This window comes from Dipodomys spectabilis, unplaced genomic scaffold (assembly GCF_019054845.1).
Source record: "Dipodomys spectabilis isolate Male_0828 unplaced genomic scaffold, ASM1905484v1 ptg000067l, whole genome shotgun sequence".
NCBI classification, from domain to species: Eukaryota; Metazoa; Chordata; class Mammalia; order Rodentia; family Heteromyidae; genus Dipodomys; species Dipodomys spectabilis.
The window spans coordinates 7,267,166-7,292,255 of NW_024870744.1; the positions used below are offsets into that span (position 1 = coordinate 7,267,166).

The 25,090-nt window shown below is 55.1% G+C and overlaps 1 protein-coding gene across 2 annotated transcripts in view; it reads left to right on the forward strand.

The window, feature by feature from the left end:
- Vav2 (vav guanine nucleotide exchange factor 2) overlaps positions 1 to 25,090 on the forward strand; it is a 148,177-nt gene that overhangs the window by 54,442 nt on the left and 68,645 nt on the right. The window lies entirely within an intron of this gene.

Genomic DNA, 25,090 nt, shown 5'->3' on the forward strand with positions numbered 1-25,090 from the left:
TCCTTCTGTGAGTGGGACAAGGAATTCTTGGCCTTGGATGGTCAGATTGGGATTGTCATCTTCGGTCCGCTGTGGGGGCCATGGTGTGGGCCAGAGTCACCAGTCATGCCTTTAACATCAGCAGCACAGGATGTGATTTCTGATCAGCTTGCAAGCCATTGTTCCCGGCCACAGGGTTTCCCAACTCCAGCCTGACTGAGGCCATGCCCCTCAGGGAGCGCTGGTGGTTTCTTCCTTCAAAAAACAACTTCCTCCTGGGCTGGAGCCATGTTCCTAACCAATGGGTCCCCATTTCCCTGAGTCAGTGTACAGATTTCTAGAATCCTGAGGCCTGGAAAGAGCCCTCCCCTCCCCCAGGGCCTCCCTCCCAGGGACTTCCTGGGAGATTGGCTTTGTCAGCAGCCACACTGTGGGGGGCTTGGAAGACGGGGCCATGGCCATAGGCTGGATACCGACCGTCTTGTGCAGGACGGCTTCCAAGGTGAGGACCCCCACCCCTGGCTGTGAACCCCAGCCACCTGGACGTCTGCAGGGGCGGCAGAGACAGTGCGACGCAGGCACAGGCCCTGGCACGGTAAAGGCGAGTCTTCTTGGTGTGTGTGAGCCAGTATTAGGGCTTGAGCTCAGGGTCTGGATGCTGTTCCTTAGCACTTTCTGCCCAAGGCTGGTGCTGTACCACATGAGTTAAACCAACTTCTGGCTTTTTGGGTGGCTAACTGGAGATGAGAGTCTCACAGACTTTCCTGGCTGGGTTAGCGTCTCTCTTGACCTTTCTATCTCAGCCTCCTGAGCAGCTAGGATTACAGGTGTGAGCTCCAAGGGTCACTGTGGCAGGGACAGGGCCGTCGGGCGGTCCGGGAGTCAGAACCTGTCTAGTAGGGCTGAGTTGTGCCATGGTCCCTTGCTGGTCTTGAGTGTGCACGATGCTGCACTTCACACACGCGCACCCTGCGTCTGCTGCCTCCGGCAGAGCACACGGCGAATTCTGTGAGGAGTCAGGTCAGTGGGGAGCGATTCCAGGTGCTTCCTGGTGTGAATTTCATGGAACCCTGGAGGTGGGAGCTCAGAGAATGAGGCTTGGATCGTTACTTTATCGGTGTGTTAGGTGCCAGGAGGGCTTGAAAGGGATCTGCGTTGTTCTGGGCATTTTTAAGCTCTTAGCACAGCTAAGGAGAGCATCTACGCTCCAGATCTCAGGGTCCTCGCCCCAGAGGAGCCGTTCTGTGTGTGGCAGGGGGTCTCAGTGGGGCCGGAGCCCCAGGGACAGTGGGTCTGACTCCCACTCAGCCATTTATAAGTTGGGGAACAGAAGAGGCCATATGGGATAGGCACTGGGTTCTCCCCTCTTTCCTGCTACATAAGATTTCACAAGCTTCTAGTGATAGAATTGTCAAATGTTTACTTAAAAGAGAATTGCTTAATTGACTGAAACACAGACTTGTTTTTTTGTATATGTGTCGGTCCTGGGGCTTGAACTTGGGTCCTACTACTCTGAGCAGTGCCACTTCTGGCTTTTATTTTTTTTTTTTATCGTTACTTGGAGAAGAGTCTTAAGGACTTTCCTGCCCGGGCTCACTTTGAACCCTCATCTTCAGATTTTAGCCTCCCGAGTAACTAGGATGACAGGCTTGAGTGAGCCACTAGCGCCAGACAGACTTTTCATTCACAAAGTCGGAAATGTGACCTCAAACTCTGCCTGTCCCCTTCACCCAGGGGTCATCTGACCCCAACTCGTGGATGCACCCCGTGGGGGCTTGCTCAGGCCTCTTTTCACAGGTGGGAGTATAAGGCTATCGCACCCACAGTACTGTGTCTTGTGTTTTTGTTTTTTTTTTTAAGTGTTTCTGGGATTTGTGTTCAGGGGTTCATGTTGTTAGATGGGGACATCTATGTTTTTAGGGGACAGGACATTCCCGCTTCTCCCCACTCCCGCTCCTCCCCACTCCTGTTTCTCCCCCCTCCCGCTTCTTCCTGCCATGCCGTGCGGGGCAGACATCTACCACAGAGCCACGCCCTAACCACGGCGTCCAGCCCCTGGTTGCATCCATCTCCTCAGGTTTCAAAGAAAAACTCTGAAAGGACATGTGCCCTGTGCCATCAGTTTCCCTCTCAAAGCTAGACCTGGACCACTGGGTGGAGGTTCTGAGTTCCAAGTTCAGACAGGGTGACCGGTGGCTGTATGAACCTGCAGAGTAGTGGCTGACTGCCGTCCAGGCCAGCTGCACAACCATCCGGGGATGAGAGCCGGGGTGAGGGGCTGCTCCTCCCCCAGTCTCTCACCTGTCTGCCACCAGACCTCCAGCCTCGGAAGGCTATTTCTTGCCCCAGTGCTCTCTCTTGCTTAATAACGCCTTTATTGAGATAAAATCCACACACTATGGAGTTCTCCCTCCTGGCGTGAACAGTTCAGTGGGCCTTTAATGACTTCATCAGTCTGGGCATCCATTGTGAATTTCAAAACATTTTCATTGCCCCCAAAAGCAGTCCCGCACCTATGAGCCGCCACTCCCCATTCCCCCACCCCGCTTCCTGTCTGCACCCTGCTGCCTGGCTGTGTGGATTGGCCTTTTCTGTCAGGGGTCCTGACTGTGGCACTCCTGTGCTGGCTTGCTTTTCCCAGCAGGTGTTGCCTGTCCACCTCCTTTTTTTTTTTTTTTTAGTTTTCACAGTACTGAGGTTTGAACCCAGGACCTTATGCTTGCTAGTATATCGCTGGTACTGGGGCTTAAACTCAGGGCCTGGGCGCTGCTCCTTTGCTTTTGTGCTCAATGCTAGTGCTCTACTACTTTAGCCACAATTCCTCTTCCAGCTCTTTTGGTAGTTAATTGGAGATAAGTGTCTCATAGACTTTCCCGGCTGGCCTGGTTTTGAACCGGGATCCTCAGGTCTCAGTCTCCTGAGTAGCTAGGATTACAGGCATAAGTCATTGGTGCCCCACCGACCTATAGCTATTTTTGAGATAGGGTCCTAATGTTGCCTGAGCTAGCTTGGTGTACCCCGGCCTGTCCAGCAGCTGGAATTATAGAATCACCATAACCAGTTGTTTTTTTTTTTAAGGTGCTGGTACTAGTGTTCGAAGTCAGGGCTGAAAGGATCCCTCAGAGAATCCATCACATCCCTGCCAGGGGACCACATGGAGGCAGGCACAGGAGAAAGATTATTACAAGGTTCATTAGAGGAGCCGGATTTCCCCCGGAGAGCGAGCGCATGGCAGCCTCCACTATAGGTAGCAGCAGGGTCTGGAGATAGGAAGTGAGGTAGATGGGAGTTCAGGTGGGTCTGGGCGGAGAGAGGGAGGGGCCAGCAGGTCTGGGTGGAGCTGAGGACCAAAGGTGGGCATACTGCCTACAAGGGCCTTATGCTCTCATTTGATTTTTTTTATTCAAGGCTAGGCGCTCTACCACTTGAGCCATACATAGCTCCACTTGTGTTTTGGTGGTTAACTGGAGATGATACTCAGATCTCAGCCTTGTGAGTAGTAGGCTTATAGGCCTGAGCCACCGGTGCCTGGCCCAGCTCGTGTTTTGAGATAGGGTCTCCATAACTTAGGCTGAGCTTAAACCAAGATCCTCCTATCTCTACCCCTGGAGTAGATGAGATTACAGGAGTCACCACAGTGCCAGCCTTTTCTCTCCTGACACATGCAGGCTAAGGTTCAGAGGAAGCAGAGAGCTGCTGTCCCAGGAATCCCACTAGAAAGTAATTACATCCAAGCCTATGGTTTGACTCTTAAGGCAATGCCAAGGGTCTCTAGCAGGCACCGGCCCCTTCTGGAAGGCTGGCCCCGGGAGTCTGGAGAGCATCTCCCCCCAGTCTCTTGCTTGTCTAGTGCTCCCCTCCCCCTTCTCTTTGGGCCCTGTCCACTGGATGTAATTCTGCTGTGGGACCCGTGTCTGTGGATGCCAAGGGCGCTGCCATGGGCCCACAGGGAGGAGGAGCTGGGCACAATTGAAGACACTCAGACGCTCACCCTGAAGGAAAACCAGAGACACAGCTGGCCACCTCCACCACGCTGGTCAGCACAGTGGCCCAGGACGTGAGGACCCCCAGTGCCCAGCCAGAGGAGTACCCCCCTCCCCCTATCCTGAGCACCTTTGCAGACAGCTGTTCCCTTCCAGGCCTCGCCCCCTGACCTGGAGCCCCAGGGAAGGCAGCCCTCGCTGTACCCCTGGGCCTGGTGCTTAGCTGAACTTTCTTAGCCCCCAGGCAAAGACAGGTGATGCTGAGATCAGAAACAGCTGCCTGAGGGAGGGGTGGAGCCCCGCAGAGTCTGGGAGACGGCCCTCGGGTGAGGAGCCTGGGGCAGAGGCTGGTAGGGTGTGGGGAGGGACACGCTGAGTCCTCGTTCCACAGAGGGGAATCAAGAAAGAGATAACTAACTGTGCCATAAATAAAAGTTGAAATGAGTGACCCAAATCTTTGTTATCCACAGATAAGTAGACTAATGTATTTGCTGATTCCTACAATGCACTCTTACTCAGCCTGACACAGGAATGAAGCTCGACAGGTTAGGTGGTTCCTGCCTGCAATCCCACTCAGAAGATGGGGAGATAAGGAAGATTGCAGTTTGAGGGTAGTCTGGGTAAAAAGTTGCAGAGACTTCATCTCAATCAGTGAAGTCAGCTGGACGTGGCGGTAGGTGCCTGTCCTCTCAGCTCTGTGGGCAGTATAAACAGGAGGATCACTGTCCATGCCTCATCTGTGCAAAGCATGAAACTCTGAAAAATAAAGGGCTGGAATTCCACTAAGTGGTGGAATTGCAATGTCTGTCTAGAGCACAGATCTTTGAGTTCAATCTTTAGTCCTACCAGAAAAGAAGTTCTTAGAGATGACTTGCTCTCTAAAGCCTGGCTGGTGTCTGAGGTGCTGTCTGAGCTGTGCTGTACCCACTGTTGGCACCATCTGATTTGCCGCCCCCTGCCCCCCTCCCCCCACCGTGTGCAGCTTGGCTGGGGTCCTGGCAGGAATATGTCTGAAGCCTAGTTACCATGCCCTGTGCCATAGCAGACGGAGGAGAGAATCGTCTTGGGGAGCCCTTGCAGACTTGACTTTCACTGACCCTGGGGGCCTAGTGTGCTTATCACCTCGGGCAGGAAGTTGCCTGCAGTGTGAGTGTTCAGTTCCCGTGCACATGTGTGCATGTGTGTGTGCCCGTACCTGCCAGCCTATGAGGGCCATCTGCCTTCCCTCCCTGGCTGCTACATTGCCAGAACACACACAGGCCTGTTTATGATCAAGAGCTGCCACTCCACACCCACTGCGAGCCCAGTGCTCCCTCCAACCAGCACTGACTCCACTTCTACACCCGGGGCTCCAGGCAGATCCTGGGCTGAGCCTGTGGGAAACACGCCCCTTAAACTGCCCGGTCCTGTCCCTCCTCTCCCCTGCTCATCCCTCCTCCACCCCCTCCTCCACCCACCTCATCCCCCATCATCCCTTCCTCCTCCTCCCTCCTCCCTCCACCACTCCCCTGCCCCTCCTCCATGCTACCTACATCCTTCCCTGTGTTTCTCCTTCCAGATCGCCATGCTCCTTGCTGCCCACATTGCCTCCCTTGCTAAAGGTGGCTCTGAGCCAGGGCCCTTCCTACCCAGTTCCCTCCTGGTTAGGGAGGGCTGGGTCAGACCTGCTGGCTGTTTCTGTCTCCTGTCTTCTCCTTGTGTCCCCTCCTTCAATTTCTGCAGTGGCTCCCTGTCTGGGCCACACCTGGAATGAGTCCTGGAATGAGTCCCAGACCCCAGGGCCAGCCTGCCCAGCAGTCTTGCCTGGGCTGGGGTCTCTCCAGGTCCTGTCACTGGGCTGGAAGTCTGCACTGGGAGGGCACTTCTGAGCAACCCTGTCACTTGGCGGCTACACCGGGCTGATGCCATGCTGCCTGCCTGTGCCCCAGCCTGCCCGCCGGCCCCTTGGGAGTCATCCTCACAGCGCGTGGCCTCCTGAGCAGCAGCCGTTAGCCTCCGCTCAGCCCCTTTCCTCACCAGGACTCGCTCTGGCTTCCGTCCTGTGGGGACCGTAGCACCTGGGTCATCCCAGGGGTGGCCCTCGCCATTATTATTCAAGGAAGATACTCCCAGAGTCCCGCAGGCCGCAGAGGCCCTGCCTTGGGTCAGTATTCACAATCCAAACATATAATTAGCCTGGGCACCACAGGAAAGATGATTAAGTTGAGCAGGGGGCAGAGAAGAAAGAAGAAAAATTTCAAAGTGAAATGTCACATAACAAGGCAGGGGCCTCCAGGAGGCCCCTCCCCACCTCCAGGGCCCCTCTGAGCCCCAGGGCCCCAGGGACTTTCTTGGGTTCCTGACATTTGCTGAGGCAGGTGCTGGCTGGCCTCATTTATTTGAGCTGCTTCAAAGTGCAGCACCCAGGGGTCCTGGCTGCCCTGCCTGCCCGCCCCCTCCCCCCCGCAGGCACTGGCTGGGGGTGAGGTGGGTCTCCCTGTAGCTGGGACCCGCAGGGTCCCCCTGGGAGGAAGGTCATGAGCCTAGTTTCCTAGATAAGGAGCAGATGCCAAGCCATGGCGGGTGACTTGTCCAGTGCCACGTGCCACTCCTCGCTGGCTCTGGTGCTGGGTTCAGTTTGCTGGGTGATTCTCCTACAAGGCTGTGATCCTTTGTAACAGCGCAGCATCTGGCCCCTTTGTCAGGGACTCCGGGAACTGACTGGAGGCCCCTGTGTGCCTGCAGGGAGGGGCCCGGCTGTCCGCCCCTCCCCTCAGGCCTGGCTCCTCTAATTGGCGATGTGTCACTTTTGTTCCTGTGGAGGAGAAAATGAGATTGTGTGTGGATACAATTAATCTGGCTAATGGCAGCCGTTCTGGGGTGGGCAAGGAAATGTTTAGTATCTTGAAGCAGCCTGTGGGAAGGCACCCTTTAGAGAAAGTCATTTGTGACTAGCTCATAGTGTTAATTGGGGTAAAATCTGCTGTTATGTAGTTCTCAAGTTCTTGGGGGGGGCATGTCTGTGGGGGCACATCTCACCTGTGGTGAAACTGTCCCCAAGGCGTGGGGACTGTGTGGGGACCAGTTGTTAACCTGTTTCTGGGATCTGGGTTTTTGTGGAGGCCACCTGGGATGAAGTGGTCTGAACTGCAGAGGGTAGGGTCTGGGTCTCCCCACGCCTAGGCTGCAGGAGGGAGGGAGAGCCCGGCCTGGACTTCATTTCACAAGAGCCAACACTGGGGAGTTACAGGGTGTGTGTGCCCGTGATCCTCAGCACTCAGTCTCCTGAGAAATTAGGATTACAGGCGTGAGCCACTGGCGCTGGCCTTAGCTATTTCTAAGTGCAGTTCAGAGTCATTAAGCACATTCAAGTTGTAGTGCCATCATGTTGCCTATCTCCGGAAAATTCTTATCTTTGAGAATTAAAATTCTGTTCTTGTTAGACACTACTTCTGCACCTCTCCTCTCCCCTCCCCCAGCCACACTCCTGCCTGGACCCCAGGGTAGCGTCTGTCCCCTTGGGTCTGGCTTGTTCTACCGAGCATGGTCTTCTTTGGGGTTCATCTGGTTGTAGCAGGTGTCAGGATGTCCCTTGGTCACGAGAGGGGGCTGTACCCTGGCTAGTAAGTTCCACAGGTGACGCCGTGCCCCCCTGCCTGAGCCGGCTGGGTGGGGCTTTCCTTAGGCCAGGTGTCAGGTCTGGCCTCCAGGCCAGGTATCAGGTCTGGCCTCCAACTTTCCTGTTTCCTGGGGTCTCTGGGAGTGCCTGCCTGTCCCTGGTCCGTCTCCCTCCCCCTCTCTCCCCCCTCGCCCAAGCTCACAGCGGTGGTGAGGCACCTGGGCGGGGTGCAGCCTGCAGGTGGCAGAGCTGGGCACTGAGTGATGTGGGGGGGGGGGCGGCCTGCCCCGGGCTCACCTGGCCGTGCTTGGCCGTGCCTGCCAGCAGCCGGGCCTGTGCCCAGGAGACGAGACCCTGGCCTAGCTGCTGCTAGCTGTGCGTGGGCGGAGCCTCTGCCACACCCTCCTCCTCTCTCAGGGACCGTGACAATCTCAGGCCTTCTCTTCCTGCATCTGGAGACCTGTGTTGGGGTCCTGGGAGGCTGGGATGCTGAGAAGTCGGGGGCATCTGGGGAGGGGTCAGGGGTCAGGGGTCAGAACCTCCCTCCACACTGCCTTTCTTTCTTCCTCCTCCCCAGTGCGGCCCTGGGCAGTCAGTCATGTCTCCTCCTGGCTTCTGCGTCCTCATGGGCCCACACCCTGGGGACTGGAGATGGGAACCCCACTGAGTGGCAGGCAGGCGTGTGTGGGTTGTGTGGCTGTGATGACACTGGGCCTGGCCTGTCACCGGGGTCGCTGTAGCCCATCTGCAGCAGCCTCCCCCCACCCAAGCCCCGACATCCTGGGCTGCTAGGTGGTGGAGGGTCTCTGTGGGGGGAGTGGTACCTCCTGGAAGGGCGTGGGGTGGGGAGGTGGCAGTGGGGGAGGGGTTCCAGGTGGGGAGCGGTTGTTCTAGGGGTGGGTTCCAGGCTCAGTTGTCCCCCCTTGTCTTGTGCTCCCCTCCCCTGGGGTGGGCTCCCGGCTCCAGAGCAGCAGCAGGTGTGCTCAGAGCAGCTGTGTCTCGCTTCATTCCTGGTCCAGGGGGCCTGTCCTGCCCTGGCCTGGGGGCCAGGACCTGCTGACTGGCCACCAGCAGCTGGCGCCTTGTCACCGGTCAGGGTGGGTGCAACTCCCGCAAGTGCCCGCATCCCGGGAGCCTCGCTCGCGCCGAGTCCCCTTCCCTACAAGGAGGAGAAGGCCCAGTTCCCGGGTCCTCTGCACCTGCCTCGTCCAGCCTGGGCCAGCTGACCATCTGTGAGGTGGACAGAGTGAGGAGCCGCTGGTAAACCTGCCCCACACCTGCCTCTGCCTTTGGGAGGGTGTGGCCACACCCTTGTGTGGCCGCTGGGTCCAAGCCAGGCATGCTGGCATGGAATGTGCGCACTGCCTGGGGACTCGTGGGCTGTCTGGCTGGCCCTTCAGGGCTGGACCTCCAGGCCTCTCAAGGATGTCCCTGGAGGATGCAGGTCTCAGGTGGGTTGAGAGTGGGCAGGCTGAGTGCCTGCCTTCCTTCTCTATTTCCTGGGTCTTGTTTTGTTGTGTACACTGGCCCAGGTAGTGTGGCGTGTGATCCTTTCTAGTTGGTATCTGTTCCTCGTGTCCAGGCCAGAGTTAGTCCCCTGGTTAGAGCTCAGTCTATGTTCTCAGGTGGACCTGGGCTTCAGTCCACCTCACTGGGTGGCCGTGGGCAGATTGCTTAATCTCTCTGATCCTGATTTTCCAGAATGGTCCTCTCATGGTCATTGTGGGCACGTGGCAGGCTCTGAGCCTCCTCCCTCTAGCCACCTCCTCCCTCTCACAGGCCAGGTGTGGGTCACTGCTTAAGTGCTTCAGGGCCGTGGCCAGCCAGTCATGTGCTGTTCCCAGATTCCTGTCTTTGTCATAATCTGCCTGTGGCCAGTTACCTCTGCCTGCTGGAAGTCACATGACTGCTGTGCCTCCGGAGGCCACCTGGGGAATCTTCCTGTCCTGCCTCCCCTCTGGCCCAGCCTCCCCTCTGTCTTCCCTGCCTCCCCTCTGTCTTTCCTGCCTCCCCTCTGTCTTCCCTGCCTCCCCTCTGGCCCAGCCTCCCCTCTGTCTTTCCTGCCTCCCCTCTGGCCCAGCCTCCCTCTGGCCCAACCTCCTGTCTTCCCTGGCTCCCTCCCCTTCTCCCACCCCCAGGCCTGTGCCTCAGCTCAGGCTGGCTGGCCCTTCTGTCCCTCACCTCATTAGCAAAGGTGTGACCAGGTCATAACTGGATGTTAGTCTTGTGGCCTCTGGGTGGTGGGGGCCACTTGTGGCTTCTGGCCTTTACTGCTTGGGGCCTTTGCCAGGGCATCCTGTTTTAGAGCTGCCACATGGTGCTGGGGACAGTTCGAGGATGGACGTGGTGCAATGTGGCGCTCGGGCATGGCTCAGGAGGAGGGCCGCCTGGGAGCTGGCCCGGCTTACACCCCAGTGCCCTGGGTACAGTGTGTGTGATGTGTGTGAGCACATGATTGCTGAACCACTGGTGTCACGTATGGTGGCTCACAGGAAGTGGACGCTGTGGCCTGGACCTCCAGCTTGCTTTGGAATTCGAGAGCTCTGAGAGAGACACCTCACCGGGCAGCATCGGCTCATGGATGTGGCAGGGCTCTACGCAACCAGACCCTGAAATGGCAGAGGGGACGGGGCGGGCAGTGATGGCCAGCCGGGCTGCAGGACCGCGCTGCCCTAGGCTGAATGAACACACCGTTTGGGAGGCTGCAGGACATTGGGGAGTGAATGAAATGACTGGTTCAGAAGAGATTCACACATCTTGATGAATATGGCTTGTGCCTTCCAGTGCTCTGGGGACACAGCTTCAGAACGGTCCAAGCTCTGCCACTGTGAGTGTCCCACAGGGAGCTGGTCCACCCACAGGTCCACCCGCAGCCAGGCCTTCAGAATGGGGGGAGAGAGGTGGATGTAGCCACCCCTGGCCCCTTCCCGCACGGGGCATGTGCTTTCTCTCCCCTCTCTCCTCCTCACCTCCCCCCCCCTTTTTTTTTTTGTGGGCCTGGGCGCTGTCCCTCAGCTCTTCAGCTCAAGGCGAGTGCTCTACTGCTTGAGCCACAGCGCCACTTCCAGTTTTCTGGTGGTTTATTAGAGATAAGAGTTCCACGGACTTTCCTGCCTGGGCTGGCTTTGAACCTGGATCCTGAGATCTCAGCCTCCTTAGTAGCTAGGATGACAGGTGTGAGCCACTGGCGCCCAACTGCCTCTCCCATTTTTATGCCAGTCCTGAGGCTTGAACAGAGCCAGAGCGGTCTCTTAGCTTTTTCACTTAAGGCTAGCATTCTACCACTTGAGCCATAGCTCCACTTCTGGGGTGTGTGTTCAGGGACTTTTCTGTTGGCTTTGAACTTTGAGCCTCTGATCTCAGACTTGAGTAGCTGGGATTATAGTGGGAGTCACCAGAGCCTAGCTCTCTTTTTGTTCTTCTTTCTCTTCCTCCTTTTTCTCTACTCCCCCCCCTCCCCATCACTTTTTTCTTTTTGTGCTAGTACTAGGGCTTGAATTCAGAGCCTGGATACCTGCCCCTAAGCCTTTTTGCTCAAGGCTGGTGCTCTACCACTTGAACTTCTGGCTACTTCTGGCCTCTTGGTGGTTAATTGGAGATAAGAGTCTCACTGGACTTTCCTGCCTGAGTTGGCTTTGAACTGCAGTCCTCACGAATCTCAGGCTCCTGATGGCTATGATTTACACGCATGAGCCACTCACACCTGCTTTAGTTAAATACATTTTTGAAACATCTGTAATGCCACTGTGTGGGAGTCTCTGGGTGGGCTGAGAGGAAGCAGTAATTGAGGCTAAACCATTTTCTTGGCAGGAAATCTAGATGCTGCAGCTTTGTCTGCGGCAGGTTTCTACATTTCCACAAACTGTGTGTGTGTGTGTGTGTGTGTGTGTGTGTGTGTGTGTGTGTGTGTGTGTGTGTGTGTGTGTGTGTGTGTGTGTGTGTGTGTGTGTGTGTGTGTGTGTGTGATCACTGTAGATGAGCTCCTGCCCAGTGGGAATGCGGTTGCCGGCCACAAGTCCCAGGTGTTGTTGGCTGGCCCAGTCTGGACTGTTTCTCAGGTCCTCCTGAGCTGCTGGTAGGTGACAGAGGGCTCGCTGTGTGTGTGAACCCCGTACCTCCGCACTGCCTTGTGTGGATGTTCGTGACAATGTCCTGGGACCACCTGTCTGGGTGTATTGCTGGAAGGGCTGTCCTCACTGAGGGTGCTGCCGAGGGCTGGCTCTTTAGGGCTCGGGTGTGGTGCCTCTTTGGGTGCCTTTCCCCAGCATCTTGGCTGAATTCAGGGGCCTCCACAACCCCTGGCTTCCGGTGGGTGCATCCATAGCCGGGAGAGCAATGCAGGCTTCTGAGGCGCCTCCTGTGGGGTGGGTGGTCAGCGTAGGACTCCTGGCGTGGGCAGCTGGGAGAGGTGACAGCCTGGGGTCCCCCGAAGGGTGGTGTCTGTAGCAACTGAGTCAGCAGGGAGGATTAGGGCGTGCCGAGCGGGAGGCACAGAAGTGCTGAACATCCAGAGGATAGTGTGGCTGCCCAGCATCCCCTGATCCGGGAGCTGTGGGCTGCGCAGCTTGGTGTACAGACAGAGGCCAGCCGCCTCCACCCCCGCCAGCCCCTCGGCTGGGGACCCGAGGGGACCCTCATCTCACACTCCAAATGTTCTGTCTTAATGTTCAAGCCTGCAGATCCTCCTGGAAACACCCTCCTGACCTCGGGCACACCTGGACTTGTGGTTGGCATGTGGTCTGGGTACTGTGCTGCCTCTCGTACATCTGTGAGTGCAGAGGTGGTGGCAGCGGGTCCTCAATCCAACCTCCCCTCTCCTAGGTTGCCAGAGTGGAGGGTGAGATGCAAATCGGAATCTAGCCCCTCCCCTCCCCTGGGCTGGGGGTCCTGAGGGGCCCCTGCTTCCTTTGCCAGCAGACACGGGGGAGTAACGGGGGAGTGCTGAGTGCTTTCCAGGGTCCCCAGGGGTGGATCGACGTGCTGAGATGTGCAGAATGCGTGTGGGCCCCTCACACTCCAGGAATGCGACTCCTGGGCAGGGGCTGCGGCGGGGAAGAGGATTGGGGAAGAGGATTGGCATCTCCCAGGGAGAGGAAGGCCTGTGGCCCTTCCCATTACAATGGCTGTCAGTCAGGGAGGAATCAGAGAAGGAGTTTGACAGATGCAGAGCCAGAGGTGGGGCCGAAGCCTGGCCACGGCTCGGGGAGAGACTGGGAAGAGGCCCCGGGCCGCAGCCGTCCTGTTCCCCCAAGAGGGGCGATGGCGACGGGGCATGGGGCCCACGTGGGCAGATGGCAGGCTGACCAGGACTGGTAACAGCCGCAGAACAGTTACGTTGTGTCCACCATCTTCCTGTGGTTTTCTTTTTTTAAATGTCATATCTTAATTAAATGTTTTTCATTGGTATTGTAAAGGTGATGTTCGGGAGTTACAGTTAATAAGTCAGGTCAAGAGTACATTTCTTTTTGACCAATGTCACCCCTTCTCTCATTCTCTCCCAGTTTTCCCCTCCCATCCCTTCCCCAAGTTGTTGTGGCTCATTTCCAACCTGGTGTCTAGTGAGTACCACTGTGTATTTGTTCACCCCTTGTCCCACCATTTCTATGCCTCCCCTTACACTCCAAAGACAGATAAACCAACAAGACGAAAAGAAAAGAAAACAAAACTAGCCACAGCTGGGTGCCAGTGGCTCATACCTACAACCCTAGCTACTCAGGAGGCTGAGATCTGAGGATCGCGGTTCAAAGCCAGCCCTGGCAGGAAAGCCCGTGAAACTCTTATTTCCAATAAACCACCAGAAAACCGGAAGTGGCGCTGTAGCTCAAGTGGTAGAGCGCTCGCCTTGAGCTGAAGAGCTGAGGGACAGCGCCCAGGCCCAGAGTTCAAGCCCCACGACTGCCAAAAAAACCCCAAACACAAAAAAACTAGCCACAAAGCTGAAAAACCCTTGATTTCTGTAAGTTCTGTTTTATATGACCCAAGCTAATAGGCATTCCTCCTCCGGTCTCACTGAGTGTGGCTGCCCAGAGTCCTGTTTGACTTATCATGACCCAGTATTTTAGATCTAGCTTCTACATGTACGAGAAAATGTGTAGCCATCTACCACTTAAGCCACAGCTCCACTTCCTGCTCTCTGTTGTTACTTTGGTGATAAGAGTCTCTCTCACGGGCTTTCCTGCTCGATCTGGCTTTGAGCTGTGATCCTCAGATCTCAGCCTCTTGAGTAGCTAGGGTTGCAAGCATGAGCCACGGTCCTTGGCTCCCACCTCTGCCCTTGCTGACCGGCTTGCCGAGGGCCTCAGGGGCAGGGTATGCCATTGGAAAGTGCGTGCACACGTATGAGTGACGAGTGGGTTCCGGACACAGTTTTCTAGAGGTTTATTCTAGCTTACATGCTCTGGGTAGAGCTGGCATGAGGAGTAAGCAAAGAAAGCCGGCATCTGGGGGTCCCAGCCTTCTTTCCCCCTCCCCTGTGACCCCTTCCCTGTCCTTTGCCCTGTAACTTTTTCTTTTCCTTCTTTTTTTTCTTCTTTTGTGATTGAGTCTTACTGTGTCGCTCGGCTGACCTCAGATTGATAATGTCCTTGGGCGCTGGTGGCTCACACCTGTAATTCTAACTACTCAGGGCTGAGCTCTAAGGATCAAGGTACAAAGCCTGCCCAGGCAGGAAAATCTGTGAGATTATCGTCAATTAACCAGCAAAAAAGCCAGAAGTGAAGGTGTGGTTCAAGGGGTAGAGTACTAGCCTTGAATAAAAAGTTAAGGGACAACACCTAGGCCCAGGGGGAAAAAAATCATGATCCCTACAACTCTGTCCCCCGAGTGCTGGGATTCCCTGTGCAGCCGCTGCTCCTAGCTGCCCAGCAGGCTTTCTTTGCTAGGCTGAGGTGTGTGCCGATGGGCCTTGGGGCAGCATGCCTTTGTCTGTGATGGATTGCACTGTAGGAAGTCCCGCTCCCCCCCACGGCCCCCCCAATGCGCCCCCCCCCCCATGTAAAATAGCTGCTGGGCTCTGCCTCTTGCCCTCTGGGTGCAGTGAGCTTGGTCACCTGAGCTCACCAGGTGCATCTCAGAGCTGTATTGGGACGGCCCTGGGCCCCAGGGCGGGAGGCGGGAATCCCTCCACCCACCTCCCTGACTTCTCTGTGTCCTGTGGAGAATGAACCCCAGGGTGTCTTGTGTGGGAGGTGGGGGACAGGAAGGTGGAGATAGGAAGAACATGATGTTGGTCAGCGAGGAGTCGGCAGGGCAGGCAGGCTGCGGCTGGGCCAGCTCTCGCCTGCAATGCAGCCAGGGTCGGGCCCATAGGAGCTCAGGCTGCTGGTGGGAAGCCCCAGGCTGGACAGGGAACTTCTGGGAAGTGGATTGGTGGTGGGTGGTCTTTGTAAATCCTCCTCATGATCCAGGCCGAGAACGGAAGGGTGTGGACCAGATGGTGGCCAAGTTCTGCCCCCATGGATTTTCCATCTCCCAGACTGATTTCCCAGGTCTGGGACGCAGCCCTGTGACTCACAGGGTCTTGGATCTTGTGGGTTGGGGTGTAGGGACAGTCAGTGCTTGGAGCCTGAGGCCATCCTGCCCGGGGATTTCTGAGGGTGGGCGGCTGTCTGTGTGTGCAGTGTCTGCAGAACGGCTTCAGCAGGAAGGAGCATCAGGATCATCTAGTGATGCCTGCTTGGGTACAGACAGGGCGGAAGGCAGTATGTGTGCTGTAATCTGCTGTCCCTGGTGGGGACAGATGGGCTACCCGGGGACACAGAGAACTTATGCGGTCAGTGCCAGGTTTAGGACATGAACTGAGGTCTCTGGCATTTTGTCTGGTTTATGCTTTTGACCTATTTTACTGTCTCCTCAAATGAACTGAAATATGAAATAGTTCCTGTCACCATGAGTGGTTGATGAGTGTGGGGATGAGGGCTCCTAGTCCCCTCTCTCCTCCTCCAGCTCACCCTTGGCATCAGGCAGGATGGGAGTTAAGTTCCGAGCCCCTGGCAGGGCAGCCGTGGAGACAGGAAGGAGGCGGGGTGCTGGGAGCTGGATTTGGGGAAGAGGCCAGGAGCTGGCTGTTCTCTTCAGAGCCACCCCTCCCTCCTGCCTGCCCCCTGAGGCACAGGGTTGCAGCAGCCTGGTCTGTGGGGCCCTGGGCCACGCAAGCCACCCCCTGCTAGCCCTGGGCATTGTCCCCTTTACAGGACAGCTGTTGTGCCTGTGGGGCTTCTGCTCAGTTTTCACTGGGACTCACCCCTGCCCCAGCCTGGCCCCTGTGCTATAGCCATGGGACCTGGGCCTCGGGGTCTTAGGTGGGAGAACCTTCCAGCCTCCAGACTGCAGTTCCAGTAGGAGTGGGAATGGGCAGACGCTCAGCAGGGGGAGCAGTACTCCTTAGCTCTGGGCAGCGGCTCTGCCTGTCATGGCCGGGCAGGGCCATGATATCTTGGCTACGTCATCTTACTTCTTTGAGCTCTGATTTTTTTTTCTCTCTTCTCTAATTTTCTTAATCACAAAATGAGGCAGCCTGGCTTCTCTGGAGGTGCCTGTGACGATAGGAGTTCAAAGGTGCTGAAATCTTGAAGGACTCGGGCCCCTGGTCTGAGGCTGCTGATAGAGGCCCATCTTCATTCGTTCTTTTCTCTTGTGCCTTCATCAGAGGATGTCAGATGGAGGGATCCATCATTTGTTCATCTGTCTATTCATCGTTCCCTCTGTCTGTCCAACTGTCTGTCACCACCTACCCATCCATGTCTGTGCACCTGTTTGTCCATCCATCTATTCATCCATCCACCCACCCATCATTTCCCCATCCATCTGCTCATCTACCCATCCATTCATCTATCCATTTACCCATCTATTGCTCTTCTGTCAATTTAATCTGTTCATCCATCATCCAAGTTCCCATCCATCCATCCATCCGCGCATCATTCACCTTTTTATCCATCCATCCATCCATCCATCCATCCATCCATCCATCCATCCATCCATTCATCCATCCATCTACTTGCTTATTCATTTGTCTGTGCTCTGTCTGTTCATTCCTCCGTCTTCCATCCATCCATCTCCTGTCCATCTATCATCAGTGTTTATCTGCCCCATCCATCCACCCATCCTTCCACCCATCCACTCATCCATCCATTCATCTATCTAATAGGCAACCAGCACCTACAGAACATGAGGTACCAAGTATTCAGGCTCTGGTCTCAAGGCAGGGGTGGTCTCTTTTATCCTTGCCCCTGTGGGTCTTGAGGAAATGTCTACCCCTGGGACCTGGGTTCAGATCGCACTGAGAGCTGGGTTCAGATCGCACTGAGAGCTGGGTTCAGGTGTAGGAGGGAGGAGCAGGCCAGCCCGAATGTGCACAGAGTGAGGATGCCACCATCTTCCTCTCAGATAGCTTCCCAGTGCTGATCCTGGAGGGCACTTCCTTCCAAACGTGCTGCCAGCTGCCCAGCTCAAGTGAGTGGTGGTTTTCATTTGCTGCTCGGCTGTCTTGGGACCTTGGGACTTGCTCACCCCATCTTCCTGAACCTTGCCAACTGTCTTGAAGAAACCCAGGCATCGGGCACTGTATCGCCATGTGGTGGGGTGCAATGGCTGAGAAGCAGCTGCGTCTCCAACTCTTTTGTTTCCCGGGCCCTGGAAGCTGTGATTGTATGCGGTTCGTAATTAATCATTCCTTGCCTGGCAATTGTCATTCTGAAGGCGGCAGCAGCAAGTTTTTCCTGACCTTGCTTTGGATGTAGGGAAGGAAAAGAAACTGACGGGTAATGTGGTCTGGGCTGGAAAAGCAATTTAGAGTGATTTGCCCTGAATATTCAGTGATGTGGGCTGCAGATCCCCACAGCAGATAGGTGAGTTTCCGGGGCAACAGATTCAAATGAGTTCCATCATCTGCCATTTGGCCCGTCCTGCATTCGAGTTTGCAGATGTGTGGTAGTAGCTGATAAGGATGGTCTGCGCACGGGCCGGGCCTGAGCTCATTAGAACATGCTTATTATCCATTCCTAATGAAGGTTGAGAGCCTGGGCCAGGAAGCTCTTCAGAGCTGTGAGTCAGAGGGTGCCGAGAGCGCCGCCATCGCGGCACGTGGCCGCCAGCGCAGGCTCAGAGGAGGCTGGTGCCGGGCAGTGTCAGATGTCGAAGCCTCCCGGAGGCAGGGGAGTGCTTGGATGTTGGTTTGGCCACTTCTGACTGGCCTGAGCATTCTGGCTGGAGGTGCTGGTGCCTGGGTTCACGGCTGAGGTGCTGTGGCCATGATGGGTCAGTGCTGTGGTAACTTCCACAGAAGACGACGCTCCAGAGTCTGTGTGTGGGGGTGCTGACCTCAGCTCCACTCAGGGCCTGGGTGCTGCCCCTAGTTTGTTTGCTCAAAGGCTAGTGCTCTACCACTTGAGCCACAGTTCTACTTCCAGCTTTTTGCTGGTTAGAGATATGGGCGTGAGCCACTGGGCTTTGAAGATGTAGCACTTGAGGTTGCCATGGGAACAGGGAGGCGCCACAGCCAGGCCTTATCTCTCTTTCCATCCCTTGGAGGGGGACTCCAGTGGTCACCAGGCTTGGAAATGGGGTCCAGTGAGGCTTAAAGAAGGGGCTTGGAGGCTAGGAAGGTGGCTTAGCGGTAGAGTGCTTGCCTCTCATGCACAAAGACCTGGGTTCCATTCCTCAGTGCCACATACACAGAAAAAGCTGGAAGTGGCACTATAGCTCAAGTGGTAGAGAAAAAGCTGGAAGTGGCGCTATAGCTCAAGTGGTAGAGTGCTAGCCTTGAGCAAAAGAAGCTTAGAGACAGTGCCCAAGCCCTGAGTTCAAGTCCCAGGATTGGCAAAAAAAAAAGAAAAGAAAAGAAAAGAAAAGAAAAGAAAAGAAGGGGCTCGGTGTGGGAGCTTGTGCCTGTGGGCTGTGACAGCACTGCCACAGCAGTGCCAGCCCAGGTGGGAGCAGGCCATTCAGCCTGTGAGTTGAGCTGGTCACTTAATTACAGGTGTGGAGGAAGTGGTGCTGTGGCTCAAGTGGTAGAGCGCTCGCCTTGAGCTGAAGAGCACAAGGACAGCACCCAAGCCCAGAGTTCAAGCCCCACGACTGACAAAAAAAAAAAAAAAAAAAATTACAGGTGGGACCAGACCAGCCAGCTGAGTTGAGCTGCTCAGTTACTGCCCAGTGGCCAGGGGTCAGGGCTCTTATTGTTTCCAGTCCCTGTGTCTATGTCTTATAAATGGAGCTTTACCAGCAAGACAAATATTTATACTACACGAATCCTGGTGTTTAGCATGCAAAAAGTATTCAACGTGCCAGCTGTGTTCTAAAACTTAAGAGGCAGGGGCTTCCAGGCAGGTTCCTGTGATGATCCCACCTGAGCACATGCTCACCCACCCACCCACCCACCCATCCACCCATCCATCCACTCATCCACCCATCCACCCACACACCTATCCACTCATTCATCAACCCATCCATTCACCCACCCATCCATCCATCCATTCACCCACCCATCCATTCACCCACCCACCCACCCATCCACCCATCCATCCATTCACCCACCCACCCACCCATCCATCCAGGCAATTTGTGCCATCTGTCTGCCTGTCTATCCATCTGCTCACCCCAATACATTTATTAACTATTAATCTGTATATTCATGCATGCATCCATCCTTTATCGACTTATCCTCCCAGTCTACCTGTGGATCCGTCCATCATGTATATATCTACCCACCCACCCACCTACCTATGCATCTACCTGTCTACATCCACTAATTCAATTATTCACTTATCTGTATTCATCTATCCACTAATCCATACATTCAGCCTCCCTCCACTTACCCACCCAAAGTACCCCAGGATCCACCCATCCATCCACCTGTATATCTAACCACCCACCTACCCACTCAGCATCCATCCCTCTATCCATCCACCCATCTAACCATCTATCCTCCCCAGTTGCCATCTGGCAAATGACTCCCATGTGCCAGGTTTTTGGCACCAAAAATTGAAAAGCATGGTTTCACATAATCCTGCAATTCTTGAGGTCCAGTCTCTGGAGAATACCCCTCCATTTACCACAAGTAAGTATTTCTGCGGTGTGAATGGGTACCCTGCCATTGTACATTCGGGGACAATGGCACTGTGGCATGCTGAATATAACTGGCTTGTGCTTCTACCTTGAGTCCTGGTGTTGAGTGCTGACTCTTATCAAAGGGAGAATTCATGTAGGGCCTGAACCACTGGGCAGCAGGGGTGGACGGGCCCCAGCAGGCTGAGTCAAGGAAAGAGGGGATTCATCTCTCCAGTGCGGATGACTGAGAACATGTCATATGGTGTCTGCCTGTCTCTTTCAAGGAGGACATAGTTTTGGGAACTTAATTGTGCTTGTGCACTGTGTTTTACATTAGTTTCTTTCACTGTGCTAGTTCTGTGGGCATCTTGTCTTGGTAGATTCCTTGCTACGGTGTCCCTCTCCAGGAGGCTCTGAATTCTGTGCAGTGGACACTTGGCACCGCTCCCAGCAGTATGCAGTCATTTACCACACTTTTTTTCTTGTTATTTTTTTCTAATCTACTTTATTGTTGCTTTAGAGGTGATACACAGCAGGGTTACATTTACATGTGTCAGGTAATAAGTACATTTTCTTTCACATTGTGTCATCTGCTCCCTCATTCTCTCCCATCCCCTCCCTCCTGTCTCCACCCAGAGTTGCACAGTTCACTTCATCAATGTCCAGTGCGCACCTCTGCTGCATGTTTCCACCCTTTCCCCTCTGATTCCATACCCTCCCTCTCCCTCCCACAGACATGCATGGTATACACCATATATAAGCCTTTGCTGTATTTCTGAGTGCTTGGAAAGTGCCTGAGGATGCTTTTGGAGTAACAGAGGTCCCAAATCCCAGGACAGAAACTCAGTCTCCTTTTCAAGTCAGTGTCACGGAGTGCTGGTGGCTCACGCTTGTCATCCTAGCTACTCAGGAAGCTGAGATCTGAGGATCACGGTTCAAAGCCAGCCCAGGCAGGAACATCTGCGAGACTCTTACCTCCAATGAACCGCCAGAAAACTGGAAATGGTGCTCTGGCTCAAGTGGTAGAGCTCCAGCCTTGAGCTGAAGAGCAGGTCGAGAGTTCAAGCCCCACGACTGACCCCCCCCCCCCAAAAAAAAAAAAAAAAAAAAAGGTGTGCTCCTGAGCTGGGATCCAGGTCGCCAGGTCGCCAGGTCGCCAGGTCGTGGCCCCCCTGGTGGGACCCAGTGTCTGCAGCCCCTGCTGACTAAGACTCTCATCACCTGGTCACTGTTTTTGTTTGTTCTGTTTGTTTTCTTTTGTGTGGGCACCGGGGCTTGAACTCAGTTGTGCTTGCTTGGCTTTTCTCCACTCATGGCTGACACTCTGTTACCACTTGAGCCATGCCACTAATTTCTGCTTTTTTTGCTAATCGGAGATCATTGTTTTGTGAACTCGTCTGCCTGAGCTGACCTCAAACTGCAGTCCCCAGGGCTCCGCCTCCTTAGCAGCTAGGATGATAGACATGAGCCTTCCGTGCCTATTTCTACTCCTTAACCCTTTTGGGGGACATACTGACCCTTTAAGAGAGTGCTGGAAAACAAAGTCTACCTTTCCAGAATATTCTCACACACAAATTTGTAGCCAACATCCAGACCCTCGTAGCCCCCAGAACCTTTCCTGGGCTTTGGCTGCAAGCCTTGCCTGGGTAGATGAGCAAGGTAAAACTCAGGGTACAGCTTCAGGTCTGACACCTGGGCTCCAGGGCTCAGCAGCGCTTGCTCCTGGCTGAGCTGCTGCTGGAGGGAGGCCGTGTCCCTGTTCCTGCTGCCCGCACCATTACGTCAGTCTGGGCTTCAGGGCAAAACCCTTGCGACAAGGGCCTGCTCCTGTCAGCACGGGAATGCTCCGACTGGTGATGGGAGGCAGCACGGGGGCTGTGCCTGCCCCTCCTGACTAGGAGGGGGGATCTGTGTCACATCCCTGGGGCCCCCTCCGCCTTCCCGCTCGGACGTGTCCCCCGTGGCTGCCGTTGGTCTGCCGGCCAGGAGTGGAGCCTGGCTTCGGATTGCTTCTCTGGCTGAGAGCTGACCTGACAGTTCGGTCTGCTACTTGGCAGGAGGGTCAGCTCACCCCAGTAACGGGGTCACTCATCTTCATTCTGGAGCCCCTAGATGAGCAAGGACCTCACCAGACCGTGTCTCCTTCCCCTGAGATCCTTCCAGCCCAGAGCTACATACCTGTGACACCTGCAGGTAGACAGTCTGGATGTGCCTGCCCTTCCTGCGGCCGTGGCCCAGTGTGCAGTGTGGCTTCTGTTATCCAGTCCAGGGGTGTGGGGGCACCTCCTAGCCACCTTGGACCTTGGCCAAAAGTGCAGATTCCTGGCCCACCTCCCCCAACCCCTTGGGCCTGGCAGGGTGGGGTCCTCCACACGGAGCTCCTCTGGATTGCTGGAGTCAACGGGCTAGGTGCTGGGTGCGGAGTGCTGGGGTCAGCGCAGCCCCAGCAGGGGGCACAGAGGCAGGCTTTCCATTTGTGATGCAGATCCCAGCTGACACCCTGGCTTCTCCGCTGCCCACGGCCACCTGGTCACATGTGGGCAGGGGTGAACACACAGCCAGCCTGGCTTGGAAGGTCTGGTGGTGTGGTGGTCTTGTTGGGGGTAGCTGTGCCCTCTGTGTGTCCCCTGCCTGGCCTGGGCACATGGCGCTCTGGGGCTGGGCTCTGTGGTTGATGGAGGCTGGGAGGGGTATGACTCCTGTCACCTGGGGTGTAAGCTGGGAAGCGGAAATGAGAGTTGGGAAATGTCACGGGTTGACATTTACATTGTCACAAGTCCCCAGGGGCCCTGAGCCTGGAGCCTTTTGATAAAAGTCACCGATGAGTGCTACATTCACATGAGAGCCCCTCATCTGACCGTGGCTCCGGGATGGGATCTACTGGGGTGGGTCTGAGTATACTTCCCTGTGCAAAAATACCAGCCAGGAAGCATGTGGCTGGCTGGAGGGACAGGGCTTCTGGGGCAGAGCTGGGGACCTTGAACACTTTTCCAGAGCTTCCCATCTGGTGCTGGGGTCTAGAACCCAGCTGTCCACACACTGCTCATGCAGCTAGTCAGGGCAGCTGGAGGGACCACGCTCTTCCTGGGGCCCTCAGATGCATGGACAGAGGCCCATGTCAACCGGCTACAGCTCCTGGAGTTGGGTTCTGCCCGTTGCACTCCGGGTTTGCACATGAGTTGCATCGCCTGGACTGGCATTGCCCGCTCTCTGGGAGTATTGTCAGTTGATAAGCTATGTCTGCTGAGGGAGGCATAGGAGTGGGGTGGCTGACAAGCCCTACCAGGTCTGATATTTACAGCAAAAGACATGTTGCAAGATGGCTTTAATTTTTATTCTAAATACTTATAGAGCCCTTGAAAGTCTAGAACATCCAAAGCCACATTGCTTGTTATTTGTGAAAGGCCCCTTGTAGCAGGGGCGGGTAGGAGCCCCTGCTGGGCCAGCTGCACAACCGCCTGACTGAGTTCTGTCTAAGGAAACAGAAGAACTCTGTGGTTCACGGATCCATAACTTCTGAGAGTCCCAGCCTCTGAAACAGCCATCGACAGGAAGACGCACGCGTCCTCCCTGGGGGCCAAGTCTACCATGCCACCAGCCGAGAGAGGGCCCTTCTTTAAATATTGCTGGTGGAGCTCACACTAGTAATTCGAACTACTTGATCTGAGGAATGAGGTTTGGAGCCAGCCTGCAGAAGATTAATCAGCAAAAAGCTGGATGTGGAAGACTGGGAAGGTGGCTTCATGGCTCTGGGTTTGATTCCTCAGTACCACATGCACAGAAAAAGCCGCAAGTGGTGCTGTGGCTCAAGTGGTAGAGTAGCTAGCCTTGAGCAAAAGAAGCTCAGGGACAGTGCCCAGGCACTGACAAGTCCCCAGACTGGCAAAAAAATGCTGGATATAGAGCTGTGGCTCAAGTGGTAGAGCGCTAGCTTTGAGGTGAAGAGGGACAGCACCCAGGCCCAGACAGAGTTCAGGCCCACGACCGGACCCCCCCTCCCCCACAAAAAAATCTAAAGCACAGTGCCCAGGGCCCTGAATTCAAGCCCCCTAGTACTTGCACACATATAAAAATAGCTGCTGGATGCTGGACACTGGTGGCTTACGTCTGTATCCTAGCTACTGGGGAGGCTGAGATTAGGAGGATCAAGGTTCAGGGCAAGTTTAGGCAGGAAAGTTCTTGAGGACCCTCCCCCCCTTCCCAACCCTTTGTGTGTGCGCATGCCTGTGCGTGTGCGTGTGCGTGTGTACACGCTGGTACTGTAGCTTAACTCAGAACCTTATGCTCTTGCTCAGCTTTCTTGCTCACAACTGGCACTCTACCACTTGAGCCATGCTTCTGGTCTGACTTTTTGCTGGTTAATCAGACATGGAATTGCAGGTTTTTTTCTGCCTGAGCAGGGTTTGAACTGTAGTCCTCCTGAGCCAGCTGAAACCCAACTCTTAACTAATAGCTGGTGCAGTGGCACCAGCTGGGTGCCTGGCATCCCAAGCTACACAGGAGGCTGAGCTTGGGAAGGATCACGGTACTGGGCCAGCCAGGGAAGAATAGAGGGAAGCTGGATGTGGCAGCTCTATGCCTGTGAATCCAGGAAAGCCCCAAAGTAGGTGGATCACTGTCTGGTGTGTGCCCAGGCAGGAGGCAAGACAGCGGTCTCTGTCCAGGTGTGCGTGGCGGAATGGCTTTGTGAGGAACCCAGAGGGGTGACATCTGTAAAATGCATCTGAGTTCAGTTCCCCGGGACAGCCAATGCCCACAGCAGGTGTCTGTGAGGGGAGGTGAATAGGTTTCATGACCATTTCTTATTTATTTACTTTATTTATTTTATTTTTTTGCCGGTTGTGGGGCTTGAACTCTGGGCCTGGGCGCTGTCCTTCAGCTCTTCAGCTCAAGGCAAGCACTCCACCGCTTGAGCCACGGCACCACTTCCCGTTTTCTGGTGGTTGATTAGAGATAAGAGTCTGATGGACATTCCTGCCTGGGTTGGCTTTGAACCGTAATCCTCAGTTCTCCACCTTCTGAGTAGCTAGGATGACAGGTGTGAGCCACCAGCACCTGGCCTGTTTTCTTATTTTGCACACACATAGAGTGCACTAACTAGAACATGCAGCACATACATGCACACATGCCCATCCAGGTACAGATACAAATACAAGTAATATTATGTGCATGCAAACACACGCACATGTATGCGTACTTGTACACACATGTGGTGTTGTGTCTAGGTTGAGCCTCATGCTTGATTCTCCAGCACTTGGTGTCAGGCACGCTCAGTGCCCTATGAACCCTCTTAAATTCTTAAATGAACCATGGGAGAGTCCATTTCTGTCTTGTATGTGTCATACATTGTGTTCCTGGGTCAGCCCCCCCCCCCCCCCCCCCCCGCGCGCCTCAGTTACTCCAGGTTCATGAGCAGAACCTTCTCTCTTCAAGTCTGCTTGCAGTGAAATTTTTGAAGATGAAGATGAGTAGAATAGCTGCTGAG